Genomic DNA, 24,268 nt, shown 5'->3' with positions numbered 1-24,268 from the left:
GAATTCTAAAGGTACTCAAAGTGCAAGGTAAGGATACTCTCAAAATTCAAAAGATTCACAAGTGAACAATGGCAAAGACTTAAAAAATGATGCAGTAATCCACAACTCATTATGTTATGCTGGGAAGTTGGTACTTAAAACATTGACATGAAATATTTTGTGGGACTGTTAAATATTAATTTAAAATCTACTCTGTCTCTGCACTAGCCACATAATTTCCTCAAGGTCCTTGGTCTCTGTCAACATAGGGCAGAGCTTGGGTTTATCCCCAAGGGAGTAATCATCTTCTGTTGTGAGAAACGTTATAGCACTTACAAGAAGCATTTCAAGCAGTGTAGCCAGGGGCCCAAGGTCCAGTCTCAAGCTCACCTGGGTAGCATTCTTCACTCCTGTTTCATTTATAGTCATCATTTCTTAGTGCACAAAATTTTTATATTCTATGACATTCCTACAAAGAACCATAATATATTTAACTACTTCCCTATTGCAGGACATTTTGGTGACTTCCTAGCTTTGAAATAACATGAAATGCTGCTGTGAAAATCTTTAAACAAACAGCTTTTTATATACACACATGTATGTGTGTTAGTGTATACACACACTATCAGGTATAATAACAGACTTTTTATAGAAAGAGCAGGATGTTTGGGGATGGTAGTAGGTTAAATCTTTCTCAGTAGTCCAAGGTACAGCAGAACTTCCTTTCTCAGTAGTATTGGATGACTCTCTCTCCCCCCTACTGATATTTGCGTTGGCTCCCAACAGCCACACTACAAACCATGGCTTCTAAGACAGGTGACTTCACTTGGCAGGAAAGTCAAACATTCCTGTCCTCTTACCCTGCAGGCAGGCAGTTTCTTCTTTGCACTGGAAAGATTGCCTGCCAGGTAGCATCACCTAGGATGTACTCTCACCAATCCCCTAATATATAATAATTAATAATAAAAATTGCTATTAGCAGTCCTCTCTTGCCATATTGTTATGTTGTAATGAATGACACTGACAACTGTTTTCACAGTTCATACACCTTGGGAATAGGCTATTTATCATATACATAATCTAATGTGGTCTTGGTAAGGATATTTGAGCTACTAGAAAATATCTTAGTAGCATTTGGCTTGGGAACCTGGAATTTAAAGTCCTTCCATTGACTAGAAGTTTTCTCCTAGCTTTCCTGAATGATTTGAATGTTAGTTTCAGAAAGTGATGGAGTGAATTTTGAATCACTGAATTTTTGTTATTTTGGAAGGATGTGGGTAGAAAATATGACTCAGTATTTTTCCAGGAGATGTGAAAATTAAATAGCCTATTTTGGCTTATTTCATGCTGAGATCTGGAACACTTTCCTTGATTTTCAAATTGGGGCTTTTGTTTAGTCTTTCAACTATTTCAGATCCTTGATGTGTAAAGGCTCAAAGGAAAATGTTAGGAAATAGCTTGTTTGATATGCTTGGGATATTTTGACTTATTTCCTATTTGTCTTCCAAATAGTGACACTATTTTAACATTATTTTTCTGCTAAGATTTGCCAAAATCAATAGGTATTTCTCCTCTTTTATTCTCACTGAACTTTCTGACTTTGAGACTCTTCCCTTGGCTTCTTAAATGCTCCGATACACTAGACCTTCACCCCTCTCTCAGATGGATCTTTGCCCATTTCCTTAGCTAGTTCCTCTTTTTTTTTTACCTCACAACAATGGAAATGTTCCAAAGCTTCATCCTCAGATGTTCATTTTCTCTCTATACTCTTTCCCTTAATACCATCCATTCCAATGATTCTAGTCATACTGATATCTACCAAATCATCAATCTCAATTAAAAAAAAATCCTTACCTTTCATCTTAGAATCAATGCAGAAGAGTGGTAAGGGCTAGGCAATGGAGATTAAGTACCTTGCTCAGGGTCACACAGCTAGGCAGTGTCTGAGGCCAGATTTAAATACAGGACCTCAATTCACTGAGCCACCTTGCTGTCCCCTCCAAATTACTTTCTTACCTAAATTCTAGGACTAGGTCTCCAATCATCTCTTGGTGACTGACACTAGCTGTGTGACTTTGGGTAAGCCACCAAACTTTAGCTTTCTCACTACAAAAACTAATATTTTGAACTAGAAAATCTCTAAGTTCCCTCTCAGCTGTATGGTAGAGTTATTATAAGCAGAGCCCTAAGTAGGTAAGAGTCACCTGAAGCTTTGTCTATGTAACCAAAATTTAGAAGTTGACTGTATTGTTAGATTTAAATTTAGGGTTAAAGACTGAATATATTAATTATAGGTCGCCAAGGATTTCACTTATAAAAATCCTAAATGAAAGACTCATGTTAGTATGGCGATTTAATTACAACAGGAGAAAGAAATTGTGAGAGAGAGAGAGAGAGAGAGAGGGAGGGAGGGAGGGAGGGAGGGAGGGAAGGAGGGAGAGAAGGAAAGAGGGAGAGAAGAAAAGACGTTAACTCAACCACCCTGGCTCAGGCTGAGCCAAGCGGGAGTTTAAGGCCTTGGAGAACCAAGGCAGAGAAGGGAGTCAGTCCTTATCACTCATGTGACTGATCTGAAGGAAAGCTGTCTGTGGGCCTCCTCCCAGCTCGAGCTCCAGGATCGAACTGGCATCTAGCCCTCTCCACAGGAAGTGACCAGAACCCCAGAGGCTGTTCTCTATCTCACTTCCTGTGGCTCACATGCGCCAATGGTAGCTCAAGCTTGGCTTAGGACAGCCCAAGGGGGCAGTTAGTTCTGATTTGTCATTAGCTAGTACATGCCCATGTAGTGTGGCTATGCACATTCTTGGGTGCTAGATCAAGCAAGATGGAAGAAATTTAAAAACCACAGTATGTGTATTATTCGTTCTTTCTGACAGGAAGAATTGACAGCTTGGTTGGGTAGCTGATATCTGGTATGCTTCTTCTCTTCAACAATCTTCAAAATCCCCAGTCCACATTCTTGTTCCTAATAGCCCTCTGTCCTATATAATAGCCCTCAGTCCTTGCATCTTCATGCAATTACTTCTTTCTTGCCCAGACCTTCAAACTGCTACTCCTCATGTATCCATTGTTATTGCATTACTCTCCTGAGACCTACCATATCCTGGGATTGAAGGAGACAGCTGCTGCCCCATTGTCCACCACCACTATTTTCATTCTGATCCCAGATCCATTAATTAGGATTTAGGAACATGGGCTCTTTCCAGGTTGCCGTGCTGTGCCCTTCCTGTTAAACTTGCTGAGGGCTAAGGTACCATGGTGTACCTTGATGCCATCTTGCCACTTTGGACCTATGCCATGCTTTTTATAAGTAACACTTATGATTAGTAATAATGTCAGCAACCTACTCAAAATAACTTGAAATATAAACCAGAGGCTATAACATGAATATAAATTAAGTGAAAGCCTCACATGGCAAAATGAAGGTGAAGATCAATATACTCCAGTTGAGATATCTTGAGTATTTTGCATCTCAAGGAAAATTTGCCCTATTTGAACCCATTTCTGGTTCCTGACTCAAATGGTAGTCTCCTCAGGAGTAGCCTCAGTGCATTACACTGCTTTTTTCTCTCTTCTGTGGGACTCTTCTGTCTCAGATATTTCCCCAAGCTTGTTCCTGGCACCAGATTGCTAACCAGGGCTCTGCTTGTGAAGACCAAATGAGATCATCTGTTCTAGATGAAGACACTTGGTAAAGTGTAAGGTACTATACAAATGGAAGGGGGAGGAGGACTTAGTCTTGAAAGCAGGAATGTCTGCTGAGGCTTCCCTCTTTGTGTTCTTTTCCCACCGTGTTTTGGGGCCTCCAGAACATTTGCATGGCAGGACATCCCTGCTATCAAAAGGGCCAACAAAGACGAGTGATTGTGTTTATTCTCAGCCTCAGAAAGAGACAATGGGAAGCTCAGAGAGTGTGGGGTGGGTGGCATGTTGCCTGCTGCTGAGAATGAAAATGACAAAAGAAAGTTATATATCCTAACCCAGCGAGGAGACTCTTTATGGAAAGGGCCAAGGAAACGTCCTACAAATACATGAGGAACTCTTTTGGGTTACCTTGTAGGAACGATGAGGCAAATTGTCTCAGGGAAGCTACCTTAGATCCCTTTTGGGGACCACCTAAGCAGAGCTGTGGAGCTGTGAATGAGATAGATTAAGGTCCCTGATGACTAGTCCTCAGACCTAGTGGTTTCTAAAATCTGATCCTCAAATCAGAGTAACAATAGTCCCCAGATGCATGGGAAAGAAGTAAACCAGAGCAAAGAAGTCTGAGGTGAGCAGTAATGCTAGAGATGGTATTCAGTGGTGGTTTCTGGTTGGCATAGTGGTGGTAGTAGTAGAGTTTTGGTGAGTGAGTGGCAGTTTTGGTGAAGAATGATGTTGGGGCAGATGGATCTAGCTCTGGTCAATAATAGCAGGAGCACATCTAAAGCACTTAACAGGTAGGTAGCTGAGCTGCCCATGATTGACAGTGGCAGAGGTAGGACATTGCCCAGTGACAGCTGAGATCTCAAATAAGTAACCTGAAGAGCTGTTCTAGTAGCAACTCATAACAGCTCTCTTTCTGGTGTTTTTGGAGAATGAGTTCCTTTCCTTTGTCCTGGTGCCTTAGTTTTCTTTGCCCCCACTGAACTGGGCCTGGGTTGGGGGAGGATTATTTTCCATTGGTGTATGAGGAGTTAGGAATTATATTATTTCTTGGATTTTCTTATTAGTTATATTTTGTTAGGATAATTTCATGTTTAACTTTTTTATTTTAGATAATTGCTTCATCTTTACTGGAATATTATTCTCTTCCCCTATACTGAACCTGAGCCTGGGACCCCAGGATTTGTTACACAAATGTAAAGTATTAGTCATCCACAAGTAAGATGTACTTTTAACTTTAAATAAGAAATCAGAAGGATTCCAAGAAAGTCAGAAGCAGAAATCTTTCATTGACTTATGTAAACACTGAAAATCTAGTGATTGTCCAAGATGCTTCAATAGTAGCTGACCAAAAGGGAAACATATCTGATTTACTAATTTGGGTTTTACTTGAATTTTTTTCAAGCAACAATATGTACTTCTGTGGGTGGCAATACATACTTGCTCTTGCCAGCAACCCTCTTTAGGTGCATGCATAACCTGCCTCCCACATCTCTTATTTTATCTTTTATTCTTGATTCCCTACTCTCTCAAGCCAGTTAGACTTAGCATCTCTGAATTCTCCACTTTTGTTCTAGTTTTAGCACTTCCAAACTCTTCAAGATTATTTTCCACTTTAAACTCTGGCCCATTCCTTATTCTCTTCTGTCTGTAGGCCTGCACCCTTTTCCATTTCATGGAGATATTTCTATTGTTATAATGTTATAATGTTATAATGACTACATCTCATAGGCTAGACAATTTGGCATAACTATTTAAATTTCTCTGGGACCAAATCTCTTTCAATTATATTGCTTACTTGGCTATTCAATTAGTAACAGCAAAACTTGTATTTTTATTCTTTTGTTACTGGAATTTGGCTCCAACTTCAAAGAAAATCAATTTAATTCAAGTCAACACGTATTTATTAAGTCCCTAATATCTTCTAGCTTATATACTTCCAAGGGTTAGGCTTACAGCATCATAGATTTACAGCTAGAAGGAATTTCAGAGGTCCTCTTGTCTTATCTCTTCATCTTATAGATGAGAAAACTGAGGCCAAGAGAGGTTAAGTGATTTGCCTAAAATCAGATAGATGCTAAGTGAAAGAGACAAGATTTTAGCATAGGTCCACTAACTTCAAATCTGGCACCCTTTCCAAAGGAAATAAAAGGCATAGAAAACTTGGGGTGCCAAGAGGATAAAAAATTCTTGAGAAGATAAGATATAGATATATGTAAAACAATTAAGATAATACAAGGCAGCAATATAATCGTCAAAATGAATGACTAACTAAAAGAAGTACTATAATTTTTCAAAGATGAAAAATATCTACTTCCTAAAAAAATAAATTAGAGTATGGTTATTTACATTCTTCCAGGATTTTTACTTATATAGATTTATGAGTACCTAACACAGTGCTTGGTGCCCAGAATAGGACTTTATACATACGACTTTATACACCCAATAAATGTTCACTGAATCCTTGAAATATGGGACCCTCAGAATTTGTAAGTGTTTTCTTAATGACCATTAAGAGCTACTTCCTTTTGAAATCAATCAGAAATAAATAGAGACAAGGATGTTAGTCAATGGGAAATATAATTTATAAAGGACCTTTCAGGAACTCATCTATGGCAATATTATTGTTTTTTTCCTCATGAATTTAGCATACTGGTACTTTTATTACTCTCCCTTATCTAGCGCTCATTAATAAATCTCAGCTTCATTTATTTTAATATCTGGTTGATAATGTTCAACAACTTAATTTCCAACGTTATTTCCAGCACCTACAACAATTTGTCAAACACTGTAGATACTTTTAAAATGTTCATTGAGTTCAGTTGTTTTCATTAGATGGTTAGCATGAAATGGATGGGGCATTTAGGGAAGACTAGTACCTCCAGTGTAAGGGCTTATAGAGCCCTTTTTTAGGGGCTTCTTTCCTCCTTAGGTGTCCACCTGCTACTCCTTTGGCTCCAAGAAGCTGAAGCATGTGCAGTGACCATACCCTGGTAACATCATTATGGCAGGCAGACTAAACCAGAATGAGGGTAACTGACAGGCCTCAGACCCATCAGTGAGTTAGGGGGATGTCTACCCCAAGCATGCAGCAAAATGGTCAGAGAAGAACAATTTGTTCTAATGGCCATGAAAGCTGCTAAAGAAGATGCTACAGAACACTTAGAGCTTGGTTAGACATTGAAGGAGCCAAGTTCACCCACAGCATCCTGAACCATTAACTGTTGCCTTGACTGTTTTTTGTCTTGCCACTGGACTTCAATGACTGTGGAAAAGAGAGTGAGACACATGACTTTTTGCAACTCTTCATCACTTAAATCCAACTTATGCACAAGTTAAAAGACATCATCCACATTGTTTTATATCTTATTATTTTGTTATCTTTATTAATTTACTCCTACCTCAAAAGTCCTTTGCAATGGGCAAGTGACAAAGCAGCAGGTGAGCTTATGCTGGGAGCTGTAGTCATAACCTGGATCCCAGGTAGCATAAGGTATCGGGTCATCATGTACCAGGATTGGGCAGTCCCCTAGGTGTGTGAGTAGGCTTTTGAAAGAACTGCTCTACCCCAATCCTGGCTCAAAGTAGAAAAGGCACCCTAAAAATTATCTGCTTATGCAATGATCCAGGACAATTCTGAGGGATATATGAGAAAGAACACTATCCACATTCAGAGGAAGAACTGTGGAAGTAGAAACACAGAAGAAAACCCATTGCTTGATCACATGGGCCGATGGGGATATGATTGAAGATATAGACTCTAAATGATCACCCTAGTGCAAATATCAGTAATATGGAAATAGGTTTTGGAATTGCGTGTCAGCTATGGGAGGGGAGGGAAAGAATATGATTCATGTAACCATGGAAAATTTTTCTAAATCAATTAATTAAATACAATTTCCCAAATCGAAAAAAAATTGTCTGCTTCACCTAACCCTACCCTCCTTGCCAAGTGTAGCAGTCTGCCCATAGCTATGGGCAAGGGAAATAGTTAGTATGTATAGAGTGGCTTAGAAGAGAGCATGCTCAGTCTTGAGCATGCTCAGTCTTGCGCATGGCTAGGAAAGCCTCTGACCCTTGACCCCAGCTTCCCTCAGGTTAGGTGGGAAAACAGGTTTCTTTGTGCTCACCTGGCTAAGAGAAACCACACCTATACCTTGTCATTAACCAATGATAATCATCCCTATGTATTGTGTATATTTGCATATCAAAGAGATTAAATACAGGGCGCAGCAAGCTCCGCCTTCTCTTCTCTCTCTTCCTCACTTGGATCTCAGCTCTCACTGATGCCTGTCCTTGCTGGAGCTTGGCCTCTGGCCAAGCTCCATCTTTGATTCCTTTTCGTATCTACCTCTCCCACCTAGGGTTCGGCCAGGTACTTTCTTTTCTCTATCATGTCTCTGACCTGTGTGGTATTACATTTGGATCACTGGACGGGTACAAGCCTTCTGAGTAGTCCACTGATTGGAGTTTCTGCTGTGGCTCCTTGATAATTAATAAGGCCTGGATTTCTGACTCATTCCTGCCACCTCATATCTCTAATTTGGCTCCGCCACCCCCCTCGCGACATACAGAACTTCTATCCTACCTCTATCTTCCTACTTTGAGGCTTCTCGCTGGATCGAGGAAGCTGGATCGAGGAAGCTTCACCAAGAAAGGTAACCTTCCAGTTGAAACACAAAACGTACAAAAACTTTTGTGAAGAAGACTCCACTCACCATTGGTCCATGGAATTTGCAAGAATTTATGTACAACATGAAATCCAACAGACCTGAACAATGAACAGCTCTTATTTCAAGAGAACTCAGCAGGTCTCTCATCCAAATAGCAGTACTGAGTGAAACAAGGTTGACAAATGAAGGCCAGCGAAGAGAAGTTGGACTTGGATACATGTTTCTCTGGAGTGGCTTCCATGATGTGGTGTGCTGTGAAGCTGGCATAAGTTTTGAAATAAAATCTATTCTAGTTAACAAGCTTGTATGCCTCCCAAGAGGAGTGAATGACAGACTCGGGACAATGTGATTGCCACTCTCAGGAAAGTGCCAGCATCATTGTGTATGTTCCCACCATGACAAACCCTAATTTGAGATCAAAGAAGTCTATCAAGGACTAGCACAATATGGGGGGGGGGGGGAATGGGATTATGAAACTACAGCTGACTGTTTTGCTTCTCTCTACCCTTTAGATGTGTCTCAAGACTAAATAAACAATATTCTATAATGCAATGATCTTCAGAAGATAGGTTTTTATCAGTAAAGAAAAATAGCATGGTTTTGAAGATTCATCAGATTTTGAGGATTGTGAATAGGAAATCACCAAGTACATGACCTTTGAGAACCGATTCAAGAAAACATTTTGATCCTCTTATCTTCCCAATGAAAAGGTACAAGCTTGGGGTGGGTAGGCTGCAATGTATACTCAATAAGGAATTCTGAAAGGGAATTGTGTCAGAGTAGTACATTGGGCACCCTCATGATGCTGGGAGAAAGTGAGGAAGGCTTCTAGTGAGTTAGGTGAGCCATCAATGGTGAACTTCTGGGAGGAGTTGGACATGTATCACATAGAATGGGGAGGCATGGATGGGTTATAATCTGCCTCATTGGAAAGAACTCTGAATAGATGGGATCACAGAGCCACTTGAGGATTTTGAGTACTTTTCTAATGCTATTTATATTTATATATTTATATTCTTTATATTTGATTCTGTACGTATATTTTAGAACTGCTTTTCCTTCTTTCTTTTTCTTTTTTGTCTGTCTTAGAATCAATGTTAAGTATCAGTTCCAAGGCAGAAGAACAGTAAGGACTAGGTAATGGAGGTTAAATGACTTGCCCAGTGTCATAAAGCTAGGAAGTGTTTGATGACAGATTTGAACCCAGGGCCTCCTATTTCTAGGCCTGACTCTCTATCCATTGAGCTACCTAGCTGCCCTAGAATTGCTTTTTAACAAAAAATTTTCAGTATTACCATAGTCCTTTATAATATCATAACAGCTAGCATTAATATAGCACTTTAAGGTTTACAAAACATTTTCTGTATTTACACAATCCTTTTACTTAGACACCATTGGTCTTCTTCCAAAACAAATAATAATAATAGTATTATGTACTCACTTAATCCTCACAACAGCTATAGGATGTAGGAAGTACAGTTAATCCAATTCTATAGAGGAGTAAACTAAGAGTGAGAGAAGATAAATAATTTGTGGTGTCAGAGACAATATTTAAGCTTGGATCTTCTTGACGTCAGATTGAATGCTTTAATCTAGTGTCCCATCTAGCTCCCTTGTAAGTAATGGCAACATAATGGAAAGAACATTATATTAAGTCAAAAGTTCTGGATCTTCTGGTTCTATCCTGGATACAATCTATCCTGCCACTTACTGTCTGGATGAACTTGGTAAGCCCACCTCTTTGATGGAATCTTTTTATCTGTAAAATATGGATAATGATAGGGCAACCGTGGAAACCAAAAGTAATACCAAATGCAAAGCACTAAATATATGTTAGTTAATTATATGCATTTAATTCCTACTCAACATGAAGGAAAGATGTCCCTGAATCATTACAAACTATGTTACTGGAGTGCAAGTCTTACAGGTCCTACCAAGATGAACCTAGAGGTTTAAGATCCTTAGTGATGGAATGCATTCCTATCATCCAAAGACCACCTTAGCTTCAGTTGGAGGTTGGCTATAGAGACATGAAGTTTGAGCTATAGTAGCTCTTGAAGATGATCTGCAAAGTCATGGAAAGACAGCACTTTTCATCAATAGATATATAGTAGATAAATCACAGTTCCTTGAAGTATTGAAGAATATTATTTACTATGTAATTTGTAGCCCTATTGTGAAGAAAGCACTTTGGAAACTTTCAAGTGACTTATTATTCTCACTTGGAATATTTATTATTCCTACCTTAGCTAATCAGGTCATGATTTGCCCTCTGGAGACAGGATTAAAGAAATGAGAACTGGGCCAACTCTAGACAAAATTATCAGTCAATCATAATTAAACAAACAATAAATACTGATTTAGCACTTTTTATGTGACAAGTAAGTAGCTAGATGGAACAGTGGATAGAGTATCTAATCTGGAGCCAGGAAGATTGCTCTTTCTGAATTCAAATCTGGCCTCAGACATTTACAGGAAAATCACTTAACCCTGTTTACCCGAGGTCCTCATCTGTAAAATGAGTTGGAGAAGAAAATGGTAAACTACTCTTGTATCTTTGCCAAAAAAAACCTAGATGGGGTCATGAAGAGTTAGACACCACTGAAAAGACAACTAAACAATTAAACAACTTGTGCCAAGCACTGGGCTATGTACTAGGAGTACAAAAACAAAAGCAAGATAGCCTTTGTCCTCCAGGAGCCTACATTCTCTCACGGTAAACAACATTGTCTTCCATGTTTTCTCCATTTCCATCATCTCTCTCTTTCCCTCCTTGGGCTATACCCTTATTTCATTCCAGGTGTTCATCCTCCTTTCCCACAAAAACAACAACACCAATTTATCGGTCCTCTTACTATAGTTTCAGGCCCTTTCATTGTTGTAGGTAGGTAGCTAATCTGATAGGGTGTGAGGATCACAAGATATAGCTTTGAAAAGTATGAAGTACTGCCACAAATGTAAAGCAATATTATTTGCATCCAATTCAAGCTAACGATTTGTTGAGTGCTAATAGGCTTACTATGTCATCCCTTCCAACTAGATATATTTGCTTTTGAACACAGGATGGAGAGAGAGAGACAGACAGACAGGCAGACAGACAGAGACAGAAAGAGAGATGAAGGGAGGGAGACAGAGACAGAGACAGAGACAGAGAGAGACTGAGAGACACAGAGACAGAGAGAGAACATGTCCTTCAATTAGGTAATGGCTTAATAAACTATGACATTATATGATGGTGATGGAATACTATTTTGCTGTAAGGAATGATTGACAGGATGATTTCAGAAAGAGCTGGAAAGGCCCTACATAAACTAATGTAGAATGAAATAAACAGAACCAGAACAAAATGACAGCAATATTGAGGAATGATCAACTGTGATAGACCTAGCTACTCTCAACTATATAACAATCTGGGAAAATTCTGAGGGTCTTATGACAAAGAATGCTATCCACCTTCAGAGAAAGAGCCGTTGGAGTCAGAATACAGATCAAAGCATGTGATTTATCACTTGTTTATTTGGGCATATGTTGTGGGGTTTTGACTTTATAAAATTATTCACTTTAAAATGAATAATATGGAAATATGTTTTGTATGATAAGACATTCACAACCTAGATTAAATTGCTTGCCAGATCCAGAAGAGGGGAGGGAAGAAGGGAAAGAGATAATTTGGATTATATAACTTTGGAAAACTTATGTGGAAATTTATTACATATAATTTATAATAAGTAAAAAATAAAAATTTTTAAAAAGAGAGTGAGAATGCCTTAATCTGTGGGCAGTTAGGTAGCTCAATGGATTGTGAGTAAAGCCTAGAGACAAGAGATCCTAGATCAGTGATATCAAACCTTTTAGAGATGGAGTGCCAGGCTCCACCCTCACCTTACCCCCTAGATGGAGTGCCATGTTGGCCTCCCACCAGAGAGTTAGTGCTGTGCCATGCCCTACCCTACCCTTACCCTAGACAGGAGAGGGAGGAAATGCTTCCATTGGGATGCTGGACAGAGGGGTGGGTGATGAGAGGGATATGTGCAGAGGGGGAGAGGAGTTGACTGAGTGCTTGGCTCCCCTTCAGTTCTGCCACCTATGAGTTGCCCACCTTAGCCCTTGTGTGCTCCCATTGGGCTGCTGGGCAGAGGGGTGGGGGATGTGAAAAAATGTCATCAGACATGGTGGAGAGCAGCTCTGCAGGAGTCCCTTTGTCTTTCTAGTAATGAACTCTGGGAGAAGGGTGGTCCATGTGCCCACAGAGAGCACCCTGTGTGCCATCTTTGGTACCCATGCCATAAGTTCACCATCACTGTACTAGATTAAAATTTGACCTCAGATATTTCCAGACTATGCAACCCTGGGCAAGTCACTTAACCCTCATTACCCAGCCCTTACCACTCTTCTGCATTAGAACTGTCAACTGGGAAAAAAATAGAATTATTAAATAGTCAGACAAAATGCTCTTTAATTAAGGAAAGGATTTTAGGTGCTAAAATTAGGCCTCCTCGCAGAGCTGTGTGCTATCAACCCATGAAGAGTCCCAACCTCTGACAGCTCTGGTCATCAAACTCCTAGGAGTGCCACCAAGCTAGATGACAACTCCAAAGAACCATTAAAGTGGGAAGCTTTTACTCAACACCTGATGGGATTAGCCATCCCCACTTAAACTACTTTTAAATTCTATTGTTAGTCTGAGACTAGTGAAGTTGGACTTTCCCGTCAGAGCAAAACTCTCAAGTGACAAGGTCAAATTTGGGGCTTTTTACCTTTAAGCTAACTAAACTGGGGATTCTTGAATCTTACTAGGCTATAAGTTTGGGGGCTTCTAGATTCTGCATTGATAGAACCAATATACGGAATTGATCCTAAAATAGAAGGTAACGGTTTGTATATATATATACGTATATATATACATATATATATGTATATATGTATACATATATATAACAGATGGGCTTTTTATCACATAAATAGTCATAAATTCTATTTGCTCATAGACAAGACTCTGGGATCAGGACCAATGGGATAAAATAGTCATCATCACAGAAACTCATGGATTGAATTCTATTGTTATGCTGCTTTCACTATTACAGGTATTTAATCCTGTCTTTACCTAATGTATATAGCCTTACAAAGAGTTCCCTGCTTTGCTTTTCATTTAAGATGCAAAGTCAAGTGTCTGACCAAAAAGGAAAACCTGAAGACTGACTACAGACCTTCAGACCTTTAGGGAACAGAAAAGTAAATGTGATTAAGCAGGGAAGACAGGTTGATAAGTGGAAAGAGTGACGGATTTGGAGTCAGAAGCTAGACTTAGCTCCTGCTTTTTTTGATTGCTGTCTGTGTGACCTTGGACAAGTCACTTCACGGAACCTCAGTTTCCTCATTGGTAAAATAAGGGAGATTGACTAGATGACCTCTAAGGTCTGTATAGTTCTAAACTTATGCTCCTGTCTACTTGTAAAATTCATAGTATAGTAGTGGTAGTCTCTTGGTGATCGAGAATGACTATTGTTTTTCTGCAGTTTCATCTACGGTGTACCCCCATGTGGCTTTGGAGTCCAAAGGCTGAGGCACAGAGTTTGTGGCACATGGGGCCTGGGACGCCAGTTGTTATGGGAGGTGCGGTTGTGGCCTGGTGTCGGCGATTACTAGCAGCGGCAAGACGTCGACATCGCTCATCTTCAAAGGTGGTGGCGGCATGGTTAATGGCTCGACAGAGCCAACTCCACCAGTATCGAAGTCATGGTCCTCAAAGCCCAGCTACGATGGTCTGGACACGTCATCTGCATGGACCCACAGCGAATACCAAGACAGGTATTCTATGGTGAACTGTCAGCTGGACTCAGGAAACAAGGCCGACCAAAGAAAAGATTCAAGGATCAGCTAAAGTCCAACTTGAAGTGGGCTGGCATTACACCGAAGCAACTAGAACTCAGCTGCCTCTGACAGAAGCAGCTGGTGAACCAACATTCACCTGTTCAATGGAGCGGTTTTGGGGGATCTGGTCAAGGGCGCTTTGGTCGACTGAAGAGGGTCGGTTGAGAAGCTGACTGAAGTGTTCTTTCCACCTGTTGGTGATGCCTTTTTTTATCTTTTATGAGAGTGTCACCGTCAGAGGATAGCAAGGGAGTGGTGGTGGGTTTTAATGGCCCATAGACAGTCTTGAGGGCACTGAAAATTTGTTTGTAGTTTTTCATATCAGCAAACCGCTGGATTTCTTCTGCCTTTTTTCCCCACCATAGGTCTTGCATCTTCCTGATCTCACGCTGCGCCGTAGCTTGGAGAGACTTGAATCTGTCCTTTTTAGGAGCAGAGTTTGGGTTATTTTCCCACTCCATAAAGGCTTTGTTCTTCTTGCTCAATAGGTCTTCAATAGCAGTGTTGTTCACGTCTAACCAGTCCTGGTGGTTGCGTTGTTTTGGGCCTAGGACTGTCTTTGATGTTTCCTTCACTGTGTCTCTGAACTGGTTCCATTTCTTGGTTGAGCTTCCAGTGAGTGGTTCCTTGGCAGACAGCTTGTTGTCCAGGCAGGACTGGAATGTTTGCAAATAAGATGGATCTCTAAGACAACTCACGTTGTAAAATGTGAGAACTGTCTGGGCGCGTTATGGATGGCGAGGCGCAATGCGCATTTGAAGAATTGCTCTAACCAATCGGTGGTCTGTCCAGCATTCAGCTCCTCTCATGGCTCTGGTGATCTTTACATCCTGGATGTCTCGCCGGTGTACAATGATGTAGTCAATGAGATGCCACTGTTTTGATCGTGGGTGCATCCACATTGTTTTATATTTGTTCGCCATTCTGAACACAGTGTTCGTGATGGTGAGTTTGAACTCTGGCCATGTAAAATTCATAGATCTTGTAAAATTTGTAAAAAACAAGTAAAAACTTGTAAAATTCATAGAGGTTACTAAATTGGGGCTGACAATAACATATGCCAGCAGACAGAACCAGGTAGCCCATGGCCCTGTAAATTCCATGGGAAGGAATAGGGATAGTGACAGGAAAAGAAATTCATATAGGACAGGAATTTGGACACATTTAGAGAAAGAAGCCAAGTAAGGTATAGCCATTCTGAACTTATAAGTTCCCTTATGGCTTTGGAGGATCTGAAAAGACTTATGAAGATATGTTGTCTGCCTCTACTGTTCCTTTGTGTCTCTGGCACTGAATTTTCTTACTGCCTGAATTCTGGGCCTTGTCTTTCAGTCAGCTACCCTTTGCCTCACAGACTGTGTTAGGAATCTCTGAAGTTGACCCTGCTTCTGCCTCTAATTATTCTCACTTCTTTCCCTTCTCAGTTACTGATATCACTGCATTGCTTCGTATTTCTTGATTCCACCTGTGCTGGTACAATACTCTTCTGTCTTTGATCCTGAAACAAAAAGGAATCATCATATAATGGAAACTCTTCTCAATTTTGATTTTGCCATACCTACAGAATTGTATGGGTGTTGCCATGGCCTCTGAAAAATCAGTAAGTCAACTAGATGGTGCAGCGGAGAGAGTACTGGACCTGAAGACCTGAGTTCAAATCGTTGTTCTATTATAGGCCAGCTCTGTTGTACTCATAGATTGCTGATACCACATGGACAGGATGGATGTTTTTCTATTACATAGCCCATCTTTGTGAGACTTAAGTTTTTCATATTACATTTGGGATTTAATCAGTTTAGAACACTCCTTGAGGAAGCTCCCCATACACTTCTGATTGGTACTTGACTTACAGAGTAGCGTAGGGCACTGAAAGATTTCTTGCCAGGATTATACATGGCTGTTATGTATCAGAGGTAGGACTTAAGTTAAATAAAGCCTTCTTGGACTTCCAGGTTAACATGGTTGTAGTGTAGAAGCAGGACTCTTCCTCTCCTCACCACCTATTGATATAGACTACCTCAAAAGGCCAAAACCAAAACAAAACAAAACAAATTCAGATGAACAAAGGGACTCCACAGTAGGGCACAGCATTGAAGGTATGTGGGATTTGGGCTTTTCCACCCTATAAAGGAATGAAATAGCTCCCACCAAAACATGAACTGATCAACCCTCCCCCACCCCACCTATGGAGCCAGTCAGAGTCAGCACACTAAAATCAGCAAGGGGGGGTAGCACATCTAGGTTTTTGGCAGTTGACTAAGACCACCAGGGACTTACCCCTGAGAGCAGCTAGACTTGAGACCCCAACAGGCTAAAAAGCGTGGACCTTGGGCACAGAGATAGTGCAGAGAGGGGGCAGCACATAGTAGAAGCTGTGGAGACTCGAGAGGTAGCCTCAGGCAAAAACACACTCCTTAACTCCATACACTGAGAGCCTGCCCTCCTCACTCAGACTTCTGACTGGAAAGGGAAGGAAAAACCAGCACAGTGATGGCAAACAATGCCTAGAAAATACAACTTCCAACCACCAAGAAGAAGGTATTAACCCTGGATAATTTTAATGGAGAAAAATCCAAACTACATAGGAAACAGCAGAGGATGACAACAAGTAAATGCATCCAAACCTCCCCCCATTCCTCCAAAATGGAAATTGACCACAAGCTCTTGAAGAATTAAATCTGAGATTTTGAGAATGATGGAAGTGATTTGGCAAGAAAAATTGAAAATAGTTCAAAAAGAAAATAACAGTCTAAAAGCCAGGAACTCCCAATTAGAGAAAGAAGCCCAGAAATCAAATGAAATGATAAATAAATTGGAGACCAAAATTAAACAGTTGGAAGTCATGAAAAGTAGGATAGACCAAACCAAAAAGGAAAACCAAAAGATTATAGCAGAAAATCAAAAGATTATAGTGGAAAACCAGTCTTTAAAGACCAGAATTGGGCAATTGGAAGCCAATGATCTCATAAAACATTAAGAATTAATAAAGCAAAGTCAAAAGACTGACAAAATAGAAGGAAACATGAAATATCTCACTGACAAGATGACAGACCATAAAAACTGGTCTAGAAGAGACAATTTGAGAATCATTGGTCTACCTGAAAACTCAGAAATAAAAACAGAAATCTTGACATCATACTACAAGAAATCATCCAAGAAAACTGCCCTGAAGTTCTTGAACAAGAGGGCAAAATAGACATTGAAAGAGTTCATAGAACATCCTCTACACTAAATCTTCAAAAGACAACACCCAGGAATGTAATTGCCAAATTCAAGAGCTTCCAAGCTAAGGAGAAAATTTTACAAGAAGCCAGAAAGAGACAATTCAACTATCAAGGAATATCAATCAGGATTACACAAGATCTGGCAGCTTCCACACTGAAGGACAGCAAGGCTTAGAATATGATATTCAGAAAGGTAAATAAAGCCTTCCTTACTACAAGACCAACCCTCTCTCCACTATGCCAGATATGTGTGTGTATGTGTATTTGTGTGTAGGGGATCCCCAGAGGTGGATTGCTAACTATAACTCTCTAATAGGATTTCAAGTTTAATTTTGAGAGATTGTGGCTTCTAATGCTATAACTCATGGACCCCCACCTATATGTTTCCCATTATCAATTGGCATATGAAGTGTGCAGGAAGCATTAGTACCTCTGGTATGAGGGCTTGCTGACTCCTTTTCAGGGCTGCTCATCCAACTTTGGTGTCTTATCTTTCATTCAACTCTCACCTGTGGCTTCAAGAATCTGTAGCTTGGGCAGTGGACATACTTAGGTAAATCTGTCTCTTAGAAAGGCTAAATCAGGTTGAGGGTAACTGGCAGGCCTCAAACCCATTGGTGACTTAGGGGGATATTTACCCCAAGCATAGGAAGGCTTCTTCTTGCACAATAGATGGATGAGAACAATTTGTTCCAAAGGCCATGAAGGTGAGCACCTAAAGCTTGGTCAGACATTGAAGACTCAAAGGCCACTGACGGTCATCCTGACCTTTGTCTTGCCACTAAACTTTGATGACTCTGGAAGACAGTGAGGTTGATAATTTTGTGCCACTGCCTCACTGAAATTCACTTGCAAGTCAACACAGCACCCCATGATGGCATTGTTCTTTATTGAAAATGAAGAATGAACAACAGCCCATTATTAGAATCAGCTTTTAGAAAAAGGCATAGCAAGAATAGCAGGCAGCTAGGTGGCTCATTAGATAGACCATTGGGCCTGGAGTCAGGAAAACTAACCTTAGACACCTACTACCTGTGTGACCCTGGGTAAGTCACTTAACTTCAGTTTGCCTTAATCTATTGGAGAAGGAAGTAGTCCTTGCCAAGGAAACCCCATAGACAGAATTGGCATTCTATAGTCCATGAGGTCACAAAGAGTTGGACTGAACTGAACAACAACATAGCAAGAACAGTTTGTATAAAATACTTTCCCTAAACTAGGGGGGCTCACATATAGTCCCAGTGGAGAGTGGACAATGATAATGAGACTCATAAATACAAAATGCATTTAGCCAAAGGATATATACCCTCACTACTGTAAATCTTGAAATCTCTCAGACTTGTGAATGTTAAACATTTCCCCATTGGGGAATTCTTAATTGGAACAAATTCCCTACTGAGAAACATTCCCCATTTTGATGTGAGAACTTGCCAGAATCAGAAATGGGAGGACCTCTACTCCAACTGTACTTAAGACTGCTTTAGGGGAGAAAACTCCTTGCTAAACAATGAAAGTACTTGGACCCATGCTTATAATAAGGCAAGGAGTTCTTTGAGCCAGGCCTGTTTTTAGAATTGATACAATGGGATGCTAGGTACCTAAAAGGGTCGGGCAAGTTTTCTCTTGATGAGATTAGTTGACTCAGCTGTGTTTTCTCTCGTTCAGACTTACTGAGGAGATTGGTCGACTTAGCAGGAATTTAGATGGGCAGTCCTTTGGAAAGCGTCTACAGTAATTGGTAGATGTAGGGACTTAGGGGAGGTGACATGAGAGAAAAACCCCTATATAAGAAAAAGCAGAATCTCTTGAGGATATAGATATCCTTTTGGAGGAATTCCTTTTGGAGGATCTCTGATGAGGATCGCTTGGGAAGAATCTCTTGAGAGAGGCTCTGGAGAAGGGAAGCTCTTGGAGGACAATCTCTAAGGAGGTCTCGCTGGAGCTCCTCTAAGGGGACTCTGTCCCTCTGGAGGCTCTGGAGAGAGGTCTTTTAGAACAGTCTCTGGATGGAAGGCTTTCTGGTGAAGTCAGCTGAGATGGAGCTGGCCTGGTGTCACTAGAATCCTTGTTTAGGCAGACCTTGTGGTGAGTGTTAAAAGACTGACTGAGTGATTCTCTCTCTCTTAAGACTCAGGTCTAGGCTATATTGGCTTGAGGCCCTTCATAATTATTCCTTTCCTACTCTTTCTCTAATTCCTTATTATATTATTAATTAAAATCTCTATAAAACCCAGTTGACTTGGGTGTTTGAATAATTGGGAATATTTCCCTGGCGACCACCTTATATTTGATTTAAAAACTAAGACACTGTAGTGAAACATATTTTCTGCGGTCAAATTTACTCACCCTCTCTTATATCTATCACAATTTATATCTTCCACTATTAAATCACTACAGTTTAAGACATCAACCATTTTAAATCTCACACTACTGGCCCTATAAGTCCTTTCTTTTTGGATAGAATCCTTAGGAAGTTCCTTTGTGCGTGGCTCTGTATTAGACTCTGAGAAGTGGTACCTTTCTAGAATTAGTAATTGGCATTTCTCCACCAGAGGGGACCTCATTCACTGAAACTGGAATGATTGTTTCCCCACATTTGTCTGCAGGCACTTCCTCTGTTTGTCATTACCACTTTGTGGGTCACTATTACTGTCTCTGGCCATTAAGGCGAACTTCAAAGTGACCTCAGGATCTCCTGACCTCACACAGTAGCCTGGGCACTTCCATCTAGGAATACTTATTTGCCCAAGATTAGCTAAGAACAAACAAACAAAAAAATAGAATTTGGCTCACCAAGTTTCCAAGTGGTTGCTTGGACTAAAACCAAATAAAGAAGAATATCTGAGCATGCTCCAAGGACTAGCCCACATAAGCTGGTCCTTCCATGCTACAAATACAGATCCAAGTTCCTAATAAATGCTTTTGGGATTTTAAGATCAGTCTACTTGTTCCTTTTTATATTAGAAACTTAAAGAAGACTTAAAATATTCTAGGACATTTAATTATAAGATATGAGTGTGGATTAAGAGACTGGTTTTAGAATTAGAATGAAAAGGAAGATCTAAAAGGCATTTTAGGAAGATAATAATTGGCAGTACTTGATTAAAGATAGATGGAGGATTGAGTTAGAAATTACTTGAAAATTGGGTACAAGGTAATAGGAAAGGTCACTGATAGGGTTGGATAAAGGTAAGGTTTTTGACTATTCAATTGAATAAACATTTCTTAAGTACCTGCATGCCAGATACTGTTTTCATGCTGGGAATGTAAAGATGAAAAAAAAAAAAGTGGGGGAGGCAGCTGGCTGGCTCAGTGGATTGAGAGTCAGGTCCAGAGATAGGAAGTCCTGGGTTCAAATTTGAAATCAGATACTTCCTAGCTGTGTGACCCAGGGCAAGCCACTTAACCCCCATTGCCTAGCCCTTCCCACTCTTCTGCCTTAGAACCAATACCTAGTATTGATTCTAAGATGGAAGATAAGGGTTTAAAAAAAAACATGAAAAAAATAGTATCTGCCCTCAAGGAGCTTACCTTCTACTGAGGGAAATTAATATGTATACAGATAAGGATGGCTAGATTCATTAAATCTGATGGATACATTGAAGAAGTCTGAAAATATGTGTTATTATGTAACACCTGTGAACCTTTCACCTCCATGAAAGGGCCGGTTGGGGGTGTCTTATTTTCATTTGAGTCTTACTTGATCTTTACACTTTTGTTACATTTACTTTTGAGATGTCTTTTTTTTCATTTCCATTTTTATAGTTACTATGTATATTGTTTTCTTGGCTCATTTACTCTGTATCTGTTCATGTACATTTTCCATGTTTCTCTGTATTCATTACTCAGTAATATTTCATTATATGAATGTACCACAATTTGTTTAGTCATTCCCCACTTTATGAGCATCAATTTTGTTTCTAATTTGTAACTATCACAAAAAGGACTCCTCTAAATATATTGGAGTGTATGGAGACTTTTGCTAAAGAGAGAATTTTGTATTTGAACCTGGAGGTAACAGGGATTCACTGGAGTTTATTGACTCTGGGGAGGAGTTAGTAACACAGTCAGGCCAATATGTAAAGATCAGTTTGGCAGCTGAGTGGAAGATGAACTAGAGTGGGAAAAGACTAGTGGCAGGAAGACCCATGGCAGCCTATTGCAGTAGTAGAGGTGGGAGGTGATGAGGGCCTACACCAGGGTGGTAGCAGTGTCAGAGGAGAAAAGGGGCTGTATTCAAGAGATGTCATGAAATTAAAACTGACACTCTTTGGCAACGGATTGGATATATGGACTTGAGATGCAGAATAAACATACATTTTTAGACACAGCCAATGTGGACATTGGCTTTACTTAACTATACATATTTGTTATGGGCTTTTTTCTTTTTTATTGTTCAGTAGAGAGAAAGGGAGTGAAAGAAAATAGATGCTTGTTAATTAAAAAATAGTTCTTTATAACAGTAATGAGTTTTATTGTGATTATTTCTTCCTCTTATTTCTATATCCCAGATGCAGCCTGTAGCAGATAGAAGGTTTGCTTCCAAGACAGGAGGAAGTCCTGTCTGTAACACATATAGGCTGTACGAGTCTAGGAAAGTCACTGAATTTTTCAGTGTTCTAGGAAACTCTAGGACTGAAAGTTAAAGAGAAGTTAAGAGGATTGATAGACAGATCTCCCTGTATTAATAAAATCAGGTGCAGGCCCTGTCCTGTCAATATCCTAGTTAGTCCATTGTGTGCTTTTAATTGTGAGATAAAGTATCGCAACATACTTTTTCTGATTGACCTCAAGTTTATTTGATTTGAGTTTTTGAAGTGAATAAACAAGCTTGATAATATAGTCCCGCTAAGGATACTTTAAGGGGTTCTTAAGGTACCTATGGGAATTTTTTGAAAAGTGTTGTTCTTTAACTTATTAGAAAATTTTTGTGTCTGTCTATCTTTGTAACTTAGAGATGTTTATTAGATTAGGTGTGGTAGTGGAATGGTCCCCCGTCCACTTTATGTTTGTAATTCCAATAAAAAATGTTGAATAAAAAGATTATACATTTTATACATATTCCCAACTTTACATGAAACGGGATTTTACATCATATGAAGCTGTCTTTTTCAGGCCTTTCTTGATTTTTGAGACACAATTAACTATTTTCCTATTCTCTCAGTCCTCAGGCTTAACCTAGGAGACTAAGGATGATTTTTTCTACCATCCTTTTCAGCATAAACCTCTCTTAAGGTCTCTTTTAGGACTTGTCAGTTACTGCCTCTGCTTGTCTTTCAGATCTCTGAATATTATCTTACATATACTCAAATGACATGATAGAAAGGCACTTTGAAAATCTTGAGGTACTCTTTGTGGCTTTTTGGTTATATTTTTATATATTACATATAAACCGTTATTATATAGAATATTGTATTATAAACTATTTTTTGCATATTTTAACAATAATTTTTTGAAATTGGTAATATAGAAATTATCTTCATTTTTTAGGTAGCAAAAAGCATAGGTCAGAAAGATTTTCCTAAATTACCCAATTAGTAGGAAATAATCAGAAGAAATTAGAACTTAATTCTTCTGACTTCTAAAGTGTTAGCTATTTGTCTGCTGGAGCAAGCAACCTCTAAATATGTATCTTAAATAAAGAAATATATCCCTGAGGTCACGGGGCTCTTTTCTGTTTCATAATTGCACTCACATCTTTCTTTTCACCTAGGATTTCCAGTTCTTTTTCTGTTATATGCTTGCAAAGTCAACCTTCATTAGTCCTATATTTGTATTACTGTGAGGATTTGTTGTTCCTTACTTTGCCCATTTATAAACTTGGTTGGATTTCATTCTATTTCAATAGTAGCCTTTTTGGCAGGTTTGGTAGTTTTAAATTTGGTAGTATAATAGTTTTGAATTCTACCTTCACACCTCATCTTATTCATAGTTCCTGAAAATATGCTGAGCATTGTAGTAATTCTTTTTTCTTCCTCTGGATAATCAATAATGACATTGAATGGGCCAGATCTTTGGGGGTGATCAGTTGTAGTATTATGGTAGATTTGCATTGTCATCCACCTCATCTAATTCATAATGCCTGAAAATGCTAAGCACTGTTGCAATTTTTTTAATTGAAAAATTTAATTTAATTTATTAAGAATATTTTTCCATGGTTACATGATTCATGTTCTTTCCCTCCCTTTCCCCCCACTCCCAACCAATGCTGCAATTATTTTTTCTTAGGATAATCAATAAAGATATTGCAGAGGCCAGTCCCCTAGGGGCCATCTCACCCAGGCGGCATGCAGTAAATAGAGACCTGTATTTGAGAGTCTGGAAGACCCAAGTTCAAATCTAGCCTCAAATATTTCACTAGCAGTGTGGACAAATTGCTTAGTCTCTCTGGGCCTTAATTTCCTCATCTGTAAAACGGGGGAATCAAAATACCACTTCCTTCGAAGGGTTATTGTGAGGTTCAAACGAGATAATATGTGAAGCCTAGTTTGCAAATCCTAAAGATCTTTAGAAATGCTAGCTGTTATTATTATCATCCTCCCTCTCCCTTTCGCTGGGCTCTTGAGGGGAGGGGGTGCAACGAAACATTCGTTCTGAGTCCCTTGACCCTCGGTTTTACCAAAGAAACATTCTATTTCTGGGCTTTTGGGTAAGGATGTTGTGTGGGAATCATAGGAAAAGTTTGCATGGAATCCTGCTCCATCTCTGTATTGGCTTGACTGGATGAAGTCAGCACAAAACCTGAGTCGGCTGAGAAGCAGAATCTCAGTAGTCTGTCGCCAGTTGATGGAAGATTCCGCCCCACCACCCATCCCCCTCACACGTTTTAAGGTTAAGCTGTAGTTTGCAGGGGGGGAATCATTCATTTCCACTCCT

This window comes from Monodelphis domestica, chromosome 5 (assembly GCF_027887165.1).
Source record: "Monodelphis domestica isolate mMonDom1 chromosome 5, mMonDom1.pri, whole genome shotgun sequence".
NCBI classification, from domain to species: Eukaryota; Metazoa; Chordata; class Mammalia; order Didelphimorphia; family Didelphidae; genus Monodelphis; species Monodelphis domestica.
The sequence above is the reverse complement of the archived record's forward strand: the minus strand, read 5'-3'. Positions refer to the sequence as shown.